At 48.4% G+C, this 15,555-nt stretch overlaps 1 protein-coding gene across 1 annotated transcript in view; it reads left to right on the top strand.

The window, feature by feature from the left end:
* Window positions 1-244: 244 nt before the first annotated feature.
* MAP3K14 (mitogen-activated protein kinase kinase kinase 14) overlaps window positions 245-15,555 on the top strand; it is a 43,572-nt gene continuing 28,261 nt past the window's right edge. Inside the window, exon 1 of the mRNA XM_005220830.5 lies at window positions 245-331. The gene's annotated coding sequence lies outside the window, so the exon portion shown is untranslated. The remainder of the gene's footprint in view (window positions 332-15,555) is intronic.

The following is a 15,555-nucleotide window of genomic DNA, read 5'->3' as shown; positions in this document are numbered from 1 at the left end:
CCATTTCTGGAAACAGGGCCTCGTTAACCAATCGTTGCTTGGGGCGGTAGGAAGGAACTGGATGGGACGCGCCTTCTCATTGGAAGATTGGGGGAGTGGGCGGGGCCAGAAGCTAGGTGCGGCCAAAGCAAGGAGGCGCGAAGCGAGGCAAATTTTCTGCCGCGGGTGGAGGCGTGGCCCCGGGGGTGGCCGGGAAGGCGGCGAGGGGGCGGGGTCCGGGGTGGGGCGGGGCGACCGTGGGCCCAGAGAGCAGCGGTCCGCGACAGGCGGCGGGAGATCGAGGGCGAGGCGAGCGCGACACTCGCTGGTGGGGGAGATCGGCGCTCGGCCGGTAGGTGACTAGAGCGAGTCCCGGGGCGAGGGGCAGAGAGGACGGGTCATTCCTCAACCCGGGGCCGGGCTGCGGCCTGGCTCGCCGCATCGGAATGGTGGGGTCGGCGGCGCGGCCCGGGGACCCACTCGCGCCGGTCCTCGGCTGTGGCAGCTGGCCGCCGGTGCGCCCTCCCTCACGCCGCCAGGGCCACGGTCGCACGCCGGGCTCGCCCTGCACACCCGCAGGCCACACGCTCTCCCGAAGCGCGCTCAAGGGCCCCTTCCTTCCCTTTCCCCGACATCCCCTGTTTCCCCGCGCCAGGCTGCCCCACCGCCCAGGCCTGCCCGTCCTGCTCGGTTCTCTGGATGTTCTCCAGAATGAGGGCTTACTTCGGCACTGTGCTTAAGGTGCCGAACGCCCCAGCTTGCCGGGTCCCTGCGTCCTCCCACCTGTCCAGGCAGTGAAACCCTCAGGTCTTTCCTGGGAAGTTCTCGGGGTCACACCCCGAGCCTGGGAGAAGAGATGGAGCCTCCGATTAGCACCCAGCGGGGCAGTGCTGGCTGGTCGCAGCATCCTTTCTCTCCCTGACCCCTCGATAATTCTTGCCACTCCACTCAGGACTTCCTCTGTCGGCTCAGATAAAATATCCCATCTTGGAAGTCCATCGTGGCCCTGGCAGCCTGCAGCCAGAGGCACCAGGCAGAAGGAGGCCCCTTGTAAAGAGCCCCACTTGCCCAGGATCCTCCTCTGTGCCGGGTAACTTAAGAAAAAGCAGTTTGTTTCCTAATTGAAGTTAAAATGTGGCTCCCAGTCCTAAAGGGTGGACTGGGGAATGAGTGGAGAAAAGAGACAGAAATCTGTGATATAAATTGTTTTAACTGGAGGACAATGAATGCCGTCCCTTGATGATGAATTCAAAAAGCAAGTGAAGTTAAATGGTGAGAGGTGGGATCTGATACAAAATAGCCTTCTGAAGTTTATTCCAGGAATAAATGTTGAAAACCCCCTGACTTTACATGGTCTCTCTGAAAGATTAGGAGATAGTATCTTAACATTAGTGATGTGTTTTTTTTTACTTAGTATCTTCATACCTGTAACCTTTTTCCTTCAGATATGTGTGTAATAAGATAGATAATATTGTCCTGTTTTAGAGGTGAGGCACCTGAGGCAGGTGTGTGTTTGGCAGGGACTGGAGGTGGATAAATGGCTCTTACCCAGTGCCTCACAGTTGAGACTCAGGGTGACGACTTTAATCTGGGCCACTGGAGTCTTTCCCCAGCTCCTTCCTTGAAGCAGAACAACGTTATGGAACTTGGTGCAGGACATGGGGAGAAATATTTGGTGTGGTATTTATGCTCTTAACATGAGAGAACAGGTGCTTGTCTCACTTACAAAGTGTTTGGATTTACTCTTGGTGTTTTTTAAGTGATGTCAAAGTCCGTTCCTTTGGTGCAGCGATGCCAGACCTCTGAGATTTTCAGATGCCTTGAGGACATCCTCTTTTATTTTGAAGGGTGTGGTAGTGAACTTCTCAGAAGGCCTCAAAATAAAAGTACTCATCTCTGACTTTAATTTTAGAAATCTATACCCAGGTACGTGTTCCAGCTCTTTGGTGAGACCAGACAGCAGTAAGCCACCAAGCTTCAGTCCCCTTCTGACTGTGTTCAGGTTATAAGGAGTAGTTCTGAAAGGGGGTTTTTCGCCCCTGGTGCTGTCTGTTAGAGTTTGTGGGAGCAAGCGGCACCACAGACAGAGACCCTGCCAAATGAACCCTCATCTATTAAACAAAAATGTCTGGTTGGCCATTTCGCCTCCACAGACAGAGGTTTGGTTCCTCATTTTGTTTCTCCTATTGAACACTGACTCCATTGTGATCTGCTTGGAGTGTTTGTGTATCACTGAATGTTGAGAAGCGGGCTTGCCCTGATTGGTTGTCCACCTCCAGGCAACTGTTGTGGGTTTTGTTTGGTGCGTGGTAACGGTTCATCCTGGCCAGCGTCTGGTGTGAGATCTGTAGAGACGGGAGATGGGTAAAGACTGACCCAGGGCTGTTCTCCTCGTTGTTGGCCCCCTCTTAAGAGTGTCCCATCACTTTGGCCTGCGATGTCACTTTTAGTTTCCTATTTTTTTTCCTGTCTCAAGGGACAGCACATGAGCTTTCCTAACAGGCCTGCCTCCCTTGATGAAGAGCTGAGAGATTCATGTTGGTTGACCTAACAGATGGTCTTTCTGGGAGGGTAGTTAAGAAATCTTAAAACCAAGTTCGGCCCTAAATTAAAAGTGTAAGTTAGCTTGATACACACACAGGGAGCCTCTTTCTATCAATGGCTTCCATCATCTGAGAGCTGTTTTTTTTTTTTTCCTGGCAAAAGGTTAAAATGCAACTAAAATTCTGCTTTCATGATTAATAAGTCACTACCGCAGTTGTATCTGATGCTTCCTGTTTGCCCCATTTTAGTATTTCAGTTAAACTGGAAACATCTGAGCCTTATGGGCACTTTGGAAGACACCAGTGTGAAAGTGGTGGGGGGTGGGGGGACAGTTCCCTGTCAGTGGATTTGGGAAGCTTTAAGGATAAGCCAGCTCCCCCTGGCCTCCGCACGCTGAGATCCTTGGGCAGGGAAAGTAGTAGGGGTTGAGCACCTTCAAGGGGAAGGTGAGCTTTTAAATTGATGCACGTGTGAAGGCTCTGCATTTGCTGGGTGGTGCTGACTGAAATGTTGAAAGCAGTCAATTAGAAATGGAAGGCCAAACACAGGGCAGATTGAGTAGTAGAACATTTCAGTCGAGCTGAGCGAAGCACTGAACATCTGTTGGCTTTGGGGTCTTCAGTTCTGGCCTTGTCTTAACTACCTGAGTGACCATGCAGAGAAGAGTCACTTTTCTCAGTGGCCTGTGTGCCCTTCATTGTATTCTAGGTTAAAGGATCCCCTTCTCATGGTGGCCAAGGCAGAGGATGGGGGCAGAGGTGTAGATTGGGAGTTTGGGACCATCAGATACAAACTCTTACATAAAGATTGGATAAACAACAAGGTCCTTCTGTATAGCACAGGGAGCTATATTCAATATCCTGTAATAAATGTTAATGGGAAAAAATACATATATATGTATATATAAAATTGTACCACTTTTCTGTATACTAGAAACTAATACAACATTGTAAATCAACTATACTTCAGTAAAAAGATCCCCTTCTCTTCTTGCTATTTTATATCATTTAATCTCTTATCCTACTGGTGTGAATCCCTTGAGATTATATGGCATTGAGAGTAACGATCCTTGTGGCCATTCTCTGTGTTTCCTCACAGTCCTACAAAGGAAGGCAGGGACCAGGATCAGGAACATGAAGCCTAGTAAGGAGAGAGCAAGTGGACAAGATTACTTAGGAAATCAGTGTCACGTCCAGAATCGAAACCCACATTTCTTGACGTCTAGTTCAGTGCTTTTTCTACTAACTTACATATAAAAGGATGAGTTGGGATTTTTTTTGTTTGTTTCCAAAACATGTCCATCTTGAATATAACTGAACCAGGGTAGCTGCTTTATTTTTCTATTTATGTACACAAGGATTAACTCAGAAGTGTTATCAAGTAATCAAGAGTTGATACTTATTATCCATAATAATTATTACGAAAAGTCTGAAAGATAAAGAGCACATCCTCTGGTCAAGTCTGCTGATCCCTATTTTACAGATGCAGAAATTAAAGCAGAGGGGTCAAGCAACCTGCCCAGAGCGGTAGAGCCAGTCCATGGCATCTTTGTGCCCTGTGTGGGGGTTCAGGCTGCCGGGTCAGAGAGAGAGCCAGGTCGGGTCCAAGTCTGCCGCTGTCTGCCTGTGTGACACCAGGCAAATCAGTTCACTTCTCTAAGCGTCCGGCGCCCCATCTGTAAACATTTCGTGGCGTTGTTTTGAGTAGAAAATGAGAGAATATATATAAAGTGCTGAGCTCGGCACGGAATAAGCCAGAGGACACAATGGCTGTAAATGTGGCTGGTGGTTGTAGTGGTAATCGCAGTACTGGTAGTTGGCGATTACCACTTTGACTGGACCTGTTTTCTGGAAGATGATGTCAGGAAGGGTCAGGCTGCCTGACTGGGCCTGTCATTTTCTCAGCAGGACCACCAGTGGGACATTTCTTCCATCTGGAGGTTCTAGCTGTCATGTTCTCCCTGTCTTACACTAAATTCTGCCCTCATCACCCTCCAAAGGAACCTAACAAGGCTCCAGCTCTGCCTGCTCAGAGCTGGCAAGCCTACGCCTGGGGCACCCTCGGCCGCCACCCAGGGGCAGGTACAGCTGGGCCTTCTGGGGCCCTCCTGTGTCCCCCATACAGTGAAGCGGGTCTCAGCCTTAACTCTGGAGGGGAAAAAAGGAAAATACTGTGTACAATATAAGTCAACAAACACTTGTTCCTCTCTGTTCGGGAGACTAAAAGGGAAGCCTGGGTCCTGTGGGGCAAGGTTCCCACCACCATGTGGCACCCTGCCCTTTGTCATCTTTTCACTGGTCTGGGGGCCCTCAATCCGCAGTCAGCGACTCTCAGATTTCCCTTTAAATCACCCAAGGGAAAAAAAAAGCAAAAAAACAGTTTCACATTACATTTTAAATTCTTTTTCTCCCCCCCTTTCTTAATAGAAAACAAAAATGCAAGCTCCCACCAGGCTGACGTCCCCTTTAAATAACATCTTGTTTTCTCTTGGGGAAGCTGTCTTCATGGCCAAAGAGTCATTTCTAAAGTGAACCTAGTTTTTAGAAAAAATAGATCACCGGATGTCAAGCCTCGTGTGGAGCTAACAGTTCAGATGAAAATGAAACCAGCAGGCCTGGAGTGGCAACTCCACACTTGACTTCAGACTGGAGGTGAGAGGCAGAGTGTGTCTGAGCCCAGGTCGGCAACTGGTTGGCCCCACAGACTGCATTTGATAGGTGCCTTAGTCATTTTCCAGGCAGCTTTGCTTAGGTGAGCAGAGCACTTTCTCTGGAAGGTGAGTCACACTTGCAGGGGTGTAGGTGACATGCGATTTATTCCCCAGCTCAGTCACAGGAAGTCTTGAGCAGACCTTGTGGAGAAGCTGTCTGCCAAAGCTCATGTTCATTTCAGTCCAGGGGCTTTGGAGGCAGGGGGGATAAGGAAGCCAGCTAGGGGCTCCCAGGGCTTGCCAAACGACAGAAAAATAGCTCCCCCAGCAGGGGGGTCATGTGGACCCGGCAGAGAGCCCAGATCAGCAGTGTCACCACGCTCTTGAGCCCAACCACCTTGAGGGTGGAAAATGGCCCATTTCCAATGACAGTCAACAAAGAAGCCCTAGGAGAGCTTTGGCTCCAGGGAGCTGGGAAACCCCTTGGCAAAAAGCAGAAAGATACAAACCACAACTTTGGTGTGAAAGGCCTTTCGGGGAACCCTTTTCTACCTGCTTGCCTTTTTCACCACCTGAGTTGGAGGCTCTGAAGAGCTCCACGGATTAGAAAGGCTGGATTGGACCTTGGCTTTCTGGAAACTTGGGAATTCTGAGCCTGCCACACTTCTGGAACCAGTGTTTGGATTCAGAAAGATGCTGCAAAGGAAACTCCTGAGCCATCTCTTCCACGCAGTTTCTGGTTGCCGGACTTTCTGCCGACCCTCTTACCATTAAAGCCATGACCAGGTATCCTTCAAGGCACGGGGTTTGTTTCAGACTCTCTGTTCTAGACCAATACAGTTGGTGTTGAACTTATTGCTGAGGGTCAGAGACCTCTCAGTGTCCAGGTGGGCTTGACTTTATTGAAACCACAGGGGAAGAGCTAGTGTTACCTTGTTTCATTTATCCATCACAGACTCCTCTCCAGCCCCCTCCCCACACCTCTTCCATCTAGACTAGCCAGCAGTCACTTTGGGTGGGCATGGCTAAATGACCTTAGGCCTGAACCTCTCTGTCAAGAAAGAGCTGTTGGGCTTCCCTGGTGGCTCAGTGGTAAAGAATGCACCTGCCAATGCAGGAGACACGGGTTTGATCCCTGATTTGGGAAGATCCCACATGCCACATGGCAACTAAGCCTGTGTGCCTCAACTATTGAGCCTATGCTCTAGAGCCCAGGAGCCACAATTGCTGAAGCCTGTGCACCCAAGAGCCCATGCTCCATAGCAGGAGAAGCCACTGCAGTGAGAAGCCCGAGCATCACAACCAGATAATAGCCCCTGTTCACCGAAACTAGAGAAAAGCCCGTGCAGCAACGAAGACCCAGCACAGCCATATAAATAAATAAAATTATAAAAATATGTATTTTTTAAAAAAGAAAGAAATGTTTTGAGTTACAGCCTGGAAGTGATCATAACCGTTTACACACTTCTCTGTTTAACAAAAGAGAAAATGGTGAACTCAGGAAGTTAAGTGAGTTGCCCAGGGCCACACAGCTAGTTAATTGCAGGATCTGAGCTAAAGTCCAGGCTCTTTGTGCCGTGCTGTGCTGCCATTGAGCGAAGGAGATACTCCCGGAGCAGGGGTTACTCCTCCTTCATATCCCCACCCAACCCCATCACACTCAGCCTTTCTTCTAGCTCTGCCAGGCCTGGGGAGGGTGGAGCCAGAGCAATAGCCACCCTGAGTCTAAGAAAAAGTAAACAGAAAGCTATTTATTTGACACTCTCTTGTACCATGAGGTTCGTGTAACCACAGGAGGTGAAGGTTGATAAGAAAATACAATTCTGGGCAGGGTTACCTGGAAGTTTCAAAGGTTGTCTCTGCCTGTAGGGCACTGACCTACCTCACCAGGCAGTGTCTTACCCAGAGGTGGGCCTTCAGTAGCTATGAATGATTGATTGTGAGGCTGCAAACCCACCGGGTGCCAAGAAGGTCTTCTGTATCTTTTTCCTGTCATGGCCCATGGCATACAAGTGGCCCAAAGACCCAGAGTAGTTGGACATCATTCCCTCTGGATCCATCCAGGTCCTCTCAGTGAAGAGGCTCTCCCTTGTGGACAGAGCTTGATGTCACATCTGACTAATGTCCCCTCTAAGTCCAAAGAGTTGTCCTGTCTAAGATCCACCACTGTGCTCTGCCGTCTTTGACATTTCCTTTTACCAGACCAGAATTAGTCCCGTCACTACTAGGGAGAGCTGGGAGGCTTGGGACAAAGGGAGGCTTTGCCAGCTTCAAATGAGGATGCTCTTGCCAATTAAGATTAGAAATGGACTTCTCTAGCCCAAGAAGTTAGGTTGGATGAACCAGATAACTTGAGCCCATGCTCAGCAGTCCCAATTGGGAGATGCTGTACTTTGAGAGGCAGGAATAGATTTATAAAGATGAATATAAGGGACTTCCCTGGTGGTTCAGTGGTTAAGTTTCCATGCTTCCACTGCAGAGGGCACAGGTTCAATACCTGGTCAAGGAACCAAAATCCTGTACTCCCCGTCATGTGGCCAAAAGAAAAAAAAAAAAGATGAATGTAAAAGGCAGAGACTTGTGTGTGACCTCCCGTCTAACACATGTATACAAATCTGAGCCCAGATGCATGCCATCCAGTTCAGAAGGGTCATCGTCTCGGGAATTGGAAATCATGTGTTTCTCTCGATGAGCATGTAGGAGTGAGCGTACATTCTCAGTTGCTCAGTTGTGTCTGACTCTTGTGACCCCTTGGACTGTAGCCTGCCAGGCTCCTCCGACCTTGGAGTTTTCCCAGGCAAGAATGCTGGAGTGGGTTGCCATTTCCTTCTCCAGCATTTAGGAGGAAGGATGACAAAGGTGGCTCAGTAGCCAGCTTGCAGGACTCCTCCTTGCTGGGGTGCAGGCATAATCCAGCCACCATGCTGTGTGCATGGAGCTGACTTCTTCCCTCCAGCTCACCAGGCGACTGCACCGCCTGGGGTCTCAGAGCCTATGGCACCCTCTGTCCTGCAGGAGTACATCAGGGATCCTTTCTCCCAGTCAGAGCTCACCAGGGGGACCAAATCCACTGGCTCTGCTAGGCACTAGCATCTGAAAACAAGGACAGCTGAGATGCTGTCCCTCATCAAGGTCACTGTGGTGGCAGAAAGATGGACATAAAGGCAGATACATTGTGTGTGTGTTCAGTCACCAGGTCACGTCCAACTCCTTGCAACCCCATGGACTGCAGCATGAAAGGCCTCCCCATCCCTCACCATCTAGCAGAGTTTGCCCAAGTTCATGTACATTGACTCAGTGATGCCATCCAACCATCTCATTCTCTGTCACCCTTTTCTCCTTCTGCCTTCAGTCTTTCCCCATGTCAGGGTCTTTTTCAGTGAGTTGACTCTTCACTTCAGGTGACCAAAGTATTGGAGCTTCAACTTCAGCATCAGTCCTTCCAATGAGTATTCAGAGTGGATTGACTGGTTTGATCTGCTTGCTGTCCGAGGGACTCTTAAGAGTCTTCTCCAGCACCATAGTTCAAGACTATCAATTCTTTAGCACTCAGCCTTCTTTTGTTGAGGTGCTGCCCCTCGACAAGCTTGCCATGGTGGCGGAAAGATGGACATAAAGGCAGACATATTACACGTGCCAAATTACGAACCATGGTTGTGGGAGCTGGAGGGGGCTGAGTAAGTCCCCTCGGATGGTGGCTCCCCTGCCCCAGCTCCCGTGGGGAGGAGCCCCGCCTTCCCATCCAGCGTGTCTGGGCAGGCACACCCACAGTATTGCTCTCATCGTGGGCCCTTGTATCTCTTGGAATAGGAGCTTGAGAGCAGTCTGGAAACTTCAGCACTCCAGGGGAAAGGAGCACAATGGTGGAGGTATAGGCTGTCTTGTAGAAATGTGCTGGAACGTAGCTCAGAGCCAAAGCAGACAGCGAGTAAGTAAAAGGTGAAAAGTGAAGTCACTCAGTCATGTCCGACTCTTTGTGACCCCGTGGAGTGTAGCCTACCACGCTTCTCCGTCCATGGGATTTTCCAGGCAAGGGTACTGGAGTGGGTTGCCATTGCCTTCTCCAGAGGATCTTCCTGACCCAGGGATCGAAACTGGGTCTCCTGCGTTGTAGGCAGACACTTAACCGTCTGAGCCACCAGGAAACAGCAGGCCGTTAAAGACACAGCTGACTTATCCTAGCCTTCCAGGCTGGGGTGGAGAGGACAGTGGCTGCGCTTACCAATCCCATATGCTTGGGGCCACTCAGACAGAGGCGTAGGCAGATGGTCTGAGGCCTGACCCATGACAGTGGGTCTCAGTGACTGGGTTCCAACAGTGAGAACTCGAGACCATTTCTGCCTTGGTCACCCTCGTGTCTGCTCTGGCCAGCGCAGCACCTGGAGCGTGGTAGCCACTGGCTGTTTGTTGTGCGTGGAGGTGCAAAACTAGAATCCACGCTCCTCTTTCTGGGTCGTGCTGGCCTGAGAGAGGCTAAGCCGCCACAGGCTGGCTCCTGGTGCCCCCTCCTTTACCAAGGAATTGATCTGGGATCCGCTGGGAATATTCCCTGTCTTAGTGTGGGTCCCAAGCCCCTTCCTCTGTCCTGGGGGAGGACAAAGAATGTGACCGCGTGTTAGAAAGAGACATGTCCTCGAGGGACATGTCCATTCAGGCCAGTCTGTCAAAGGATGTGTAGGACAGCATCTGAAATGAGGCCATGGTCAGGGTTCAAGGCCATGGTCTGGTGCCACTGCCAAAGGGACCTTGTCCTTCCTTTCATATACCCCCGTGCGTTGGAAGCCTTCTGTGGAAAGCCAAGTTGTTTGGGTTTCTTGTTTATTCTGAAGTTCCTCAAACTAGTTCCTCAATTTCAGAACCAGTCACCAATAACTACAATGAACTTGAAGCCTCTTCCCTGCCGAAGAGGCTGAGCCTATCTCTTTCCAACTCCCCAACCAAACAGGTAGACCCTGTCTGAAGCCAGTCCCACCTGTGAAAAGCAGAGTTACCAACCAACCGAGGTGGGAGGGGTTGTGTTGCAGTGGGAATTGACCACAGCCCAGGGAACTGCTCCTTTCTCAGAACTCAATCTGAAAAGTTAAATAACAAGTTTTTCACAAGCAGACCTTGCTCACGGTGATGACCTTAAGGCTTGGCAAGATCCAGAAGTGTGTTTTGACTCATCAAAGAAAGCCGGTTGTGTTTGGTTTGATTTTGGTGTGGAGGGCAGTTTATGGCCCTGTCATCAGAAACTGGTCATGATGGAGTGGTTCACACTGCAGCTACCACTTCATCAGGGCACTCAGTTACACCAGATATCCCAACCTGCAGATTGCAGTGACTCTATGAAATTTTTTTGACATAACATACATTAAAAATTGCTTCCTACATATTGGATAAAACAAAGTACGCATGTGGTCAGGGTTTTTCTCAATACTACACCCTCCATCCTCCTGCATACCAGTCCCATAATTGTCTCTGGATCAGTGATGCTTCCAGTGGCATCTTTTCTATATGCTATTGGCTCTCCTCATGCAAAAGATTTGAAAGTTGAATTGAAAATGTCCTTATAATATGTTTAAGGTTTATACAATATCCGGTATCAGGAAACTGGGGACCAAGTAATAACCACATTTATGAATTTAGTAATTGATGCTCAAGGCTTTGCTATTAAAAATAAAGACAAACAAATGATAAACTAGGCTCAGGAAACCTGGAGCCAGGCTTTATAAAATGAACGATGAATTTGAACTTTGTCGTAGAATTGGCCCCTGGGTTGGGCCCAGCTGAGGTAAGCACGGGTGGGGTAAGGAACACAGGCCTGCCACAAGCTTGGAGTCTTTGTTCCCCATTGCCATTTTAAAGTTGCTTTTTCCAGAACATAGGCCGGCTGTGCTTATGCTTCCTAATTGAGATGCTTCCTCCTGGGTCAGTCCCTGGGTTTCTCACTAACAAACATTTGGCTTGTGGCAGCTTCTCCATTTGGGTCCCGGTTTTTAAAACTTGGATCATTTGAAAGTGGATACAGTGTCATGGTTAAGAATATGGACTTTGACGTGAAAGAGACCCTTGTGCACATCCTGCTTCTGCCACTTCCTTGCAGTGTGACCTTGGGCAGATCACCTGATCTGCTGAGCCTCAGTTTATCCCTCTGTACAAGGGGAATGATAGTAGAGGTATTGTGAGGATTCAAGGAGTAATACACATGCATACATAGCAAACATTACCTAATATACCTAATACATAGCAAGCAATCTTAGCTGCCATTATTATTTTTATTATTATTGACAACCAGCATGTAATTCTGTGCAGACATACAGCAGCAGGTTGTTGAAAACACCCAAAGATGTCCACAGGAGGACTGATCTCAGCTCTAGCTGCTGAGGAATCCTGGGCTCCCGTTCATCATGCACAGGCAGGTCATTGTTGAGTCCATTCAGAGCCGAGGCCTTGCCAACAGATGTAAGCAGCCAAAGAGGGGCCGGTGTTTTCCTCTCAGGTCCAGTTCTGCGGTTTCCCACTCTTTTTTTTTTAATTTTTACTGGGGTATGGCTCATTTACAATGTTGTGTTGGTTCCTGCTGTACAGCAAAGTGAATCAGTTATACATATGCTCTTTTTTTACACGCATATCCACTTTTTTTTCCAATTTTTTTCTCGTATAGATCATTACAGAGTGCTGAGTAGTTCTCTGTGCTATGTAGCAGGTCCTTATTAATTATTCACATTTATAGTGGTGTGTATATGTCAGTCCCAAACTTCCAATTTATCCTTTTCCCCACTGGTAATCATAAGTTTGTTTTTTACATCTGTGACTCTTATTTTTGTTTTGGAAATACGTTCATTTGTACCGTTTGTTTCCCATTCTTTATGGGGCCACACGTGCCCACGAGCGTGCCTTACATCTGGCATCTTCACCACTGCGTTAAGCTTGTCATTGGATGGTTATAAAGCAAAAGCAGGGAAGCACTGGCCATCAGAGCTGGGGACCATCTGTGAGCATCCTCCTGCTTCTTGAGTCACTGCAAATGAAACTCACAGTCCCCAGGGGAGAACAAGAAAGGGGGTGAAACGAAAACCAAAACCAGGAGGGACGAGCTTACCCATCTCCAGCTTCTGTGTTCACAGCCCTGCAGCCAGAACTCACTGATCAGCCCCAGGGGTTCTGGCAAGGTTTCCTCTGTGTGTGTGTGTGTGGGTGTGTGTGCAGGTGGGGGAAGCAACCATCCAGTATTTATGAAGCCCCAGTTACAAATGTGGACCCGATGCCTCCTAAATTCTCATTCCATATCGAGAGACCCTCTTTTAGTTTTAGCTTGGTTTCACCATAAAAGTAATACCCCAGAGAGAGCATCTCTAGAGGGACATGTAAGAAATAGGTAATGGGATCCCCTCAGAAGAATGGGAGAAGGGTGGGAGGGACTTATATTTCTCATTGTATATCTTTTCTGTATTTTATTTTTGCCACTTGGAAACATCTGTTAAAAAAATGAAGACTGAGGGAATTCCCTGGCAATCTAGTGGTTAGGGCTCTGCACTTTCACTACCAAGGGTCCAGGTTCTATCCCTGGTCAGAAAACTAAGATCCCACAAGCAGCATGGCATGACCAAAAAAGAAAAATGAAGACTGAGAAAAGCAGTACCTACTCACTGCAAAAAAAAAATATATAAAGAATATTAAAACACCACCAAGAGAGAACCATTGCTGCATATCTGTGCTAAGTGTCTACATTTTTATAAATGTTGATAAAATATACAGACACATGCTAGGTGGGATCATGTTGTCATTCAGCATTTTTATAAATGTTGATAAAATACACAGACACATGCTAGGTGGGATCATGTTGTTGTTCAGTCGCTCAGTTGTGTCCAACTCTTTGTGACCCCATGGACTGTAGCACACCAGGCTTCCTTGTCCTTCACCATCTCCCGGAGTTTGCTCAAACTCATGTCCATTGAATCGGTGATGTCATCCAACCATCTCATGCTCTGTCTTCCCCTTCTCTTTCTGCCTTCAATCTTTCCCAGTATCAGGGTCTTTTCCAATGAGTCGGCTCTTCGAATCAGGTGGCCAAAGTATTGGAACTTCAGCTTCAGCATCAGTCCTTCCAATGAGTATTCAGGGTTGATTTCCTTTAGGATTGACTAAGGAAATCGGGTTTGATTTCCTTGCTGTCCAAGAGACTTTCAAGAGTTTATAATTCTGTATCCTTTTTCTGTTAACATTGTATCCCATAAGCATTTTTCCATATAGCCAGATATTATCTGTAGATGTTTTTAATGGCTGTGCCATGACTTATTTAATATTATCCTCTCGTGTAATTAGACATTGTTATCTGAGTGTTTTACTGTTATAAAGATACACTGAACATCTTTGTACATCTTTTCCTGTATTTCTGCATACATGCTCCATACCTCCTAGATTGCAGTTCTGGAGTTGTGTGCACAAATGGCTATCTTCCCTTGGTGTATGATGATTTATCATACTTAGAGTTCTTTTATCTAGATTACTTCATATGATGAGTAAACGGAATAAGGGTGAGGAGAATTAAGGAGGCCGGGTGCCAACGGAAGGGACGCTGGACGTGGAAGGCCTGAGCTTCGCCTGGGAAGGATAAGCAGGATGGGCAGTGCAGTCCACACAAGGACGAGGTGCACACGGAGACTGTAGATCTGAGTAGCCAGCAGGGTCTGGAGAGCTCAGACTGGCCCAAGCCAAACCCTTTGTTTAGGGAAACAGTGGTGAGAGATTATGGACCACAGAGTTGGGACCGGGCCGTAAGCCATGCACAGCCGACAGATGTCTTTCAGCTTGAGGTTATCTTAAGGACATGATGATTTGAGATTAGCTTGGCCTCAGTGTGGGATGGGAGGGGTCAGGGAGAAGCTGAACGTGAGTAAGGCCTGTGGTAATAGAACAGGTGTGCGGTGATTTCGTGCCTTAAACACTGGAAAGGGCCTGGAGACAGCAGTGTTTCAGCACACGTGGGGCTAGTTAACATTGACATGTGGTAGGAACTGGGGATGGGCATAAATATTATTCCACACACTTCATCTACCCGGCAGTGTGACCTATGGAATTGGCAGCGAGACTGAGTTTTGTGGGCATGGCAGATTTCTTTTTCATAACTGACCTGTAAGATTTTAATGATTAATGTACATTCACATTTCATTTCCTCTTTAATGGGAAATGCTTAGGCAGAAATTGCTCTCCTGGGAAGCAGACCGCAAGCTGGCGAGGAGGCAGGTTTTGAGATTCCTGCAGCTGAGTTTCATTCCTTCCTGCAATGTCTTGTTTCTAGGTCCCAGTGCCCACTTCATCTCTCTGCCAAAGGGAAATTCGCCATCCCTACAGAGGCGTGTAACTTGTGACTATCGGCCCGGGCTGGGCAGGTGAGGGAGTGGGTTCTGTCCCAGTGGAGGGTTTTCATTTAATGCCCAGTCTCCACCATCTGCCCCTACCCTGTAGGCTCCTCCACCTGGAACCCTGCCCCTGAATTAGACTGCTCTCGCTCTGCCGAGAGTTTCACCCCTGGGGGTGGATGAGGATCAAGCACAGTCCTATGGTCTGGTGCCTGAACTCCATCTGCAGCCTCATCTCCTGCAGCTCCCGACAAGCTTTGCTCACCAGCAACCTCAAGCTGTTAACTCCTACAGAGACTCATTTTGTTCCTTAACTTTTGCCGCCCCCTCGATTTGGAATGTTGTTTAGTCACTCAGTCGTGTCAATCTCTTTGTGACCCCATGGACTGTAGCCCACCAGACTCCTCTGTCCATGGGATTTCCAAGGCAAGGATACTGGAGTGGGTTGCCATTTCCTTCTCCACGGGATCTTCCTGACCCAGGGATCAAACCCCCATCTCCTGCTTGGAACACCCACTCCTTTTTCTTGAGAACTTATTGCTCACCCCTTGAGACCCACTCCGGGTATCCCCTGCTTTAGGAAGCCTTTCCTGATCTCCAACAGGCGGGGCTACTGTCTGTCCATGTGTTCCCACTGCATCTCGGTGTGTCCGTGCCCGTCGTCGCATCACTGTTGTAAGGAGCTACTTGTCTCTTTCCCCAGGAGACTGTAAGCTCCTCAAGGGGCTGTGTCTTCTTCCTCAGCATACACCCCGCACTCAGCACTGGCTCCACACCCAGCAGACCAGTACATGTTCAAAGAACGCTGTGTCAGAAGATCCTGCAATTCTCTGTAATGTGACAGGACACTCTAAAGGCAAGACCTTCCTCATTCAGAAAGCTTCAACCTGCCTCTGGATTTAGAGGTGCTTTCTTGTGGGCATATAAGTGATTGTTATATCTTTCTGTTTTAAGTATTTTGTCTGCCATTAATAATACATGTTTTAGTGAGTATTGGCCTGGCATATCTCTTTTCATCCTTTGTTCGCAATCTTTCTG

The sequence above is a fragment of the Bos taurus genome, chromosome 19, assembly GCF_002263795.3.
Source record: "Bos taurus isolate L1 Dominette 01449 registration number 42190680 breed Hereford chromosome 19, ARS-UCD2.0, whole genome shotgun sequence".
Taxonomy (NCBI): domain Eukaryota; kingdom Metazoa; phylum Chordata; class Mammalia; order Artiodactyla; family Bovidae; genus Bos; species Bos taurus.
Note: the sequence above shows the minus strand (reverse complement) of the source record. Positions and strands in the feature narration are given on the sequence as shown.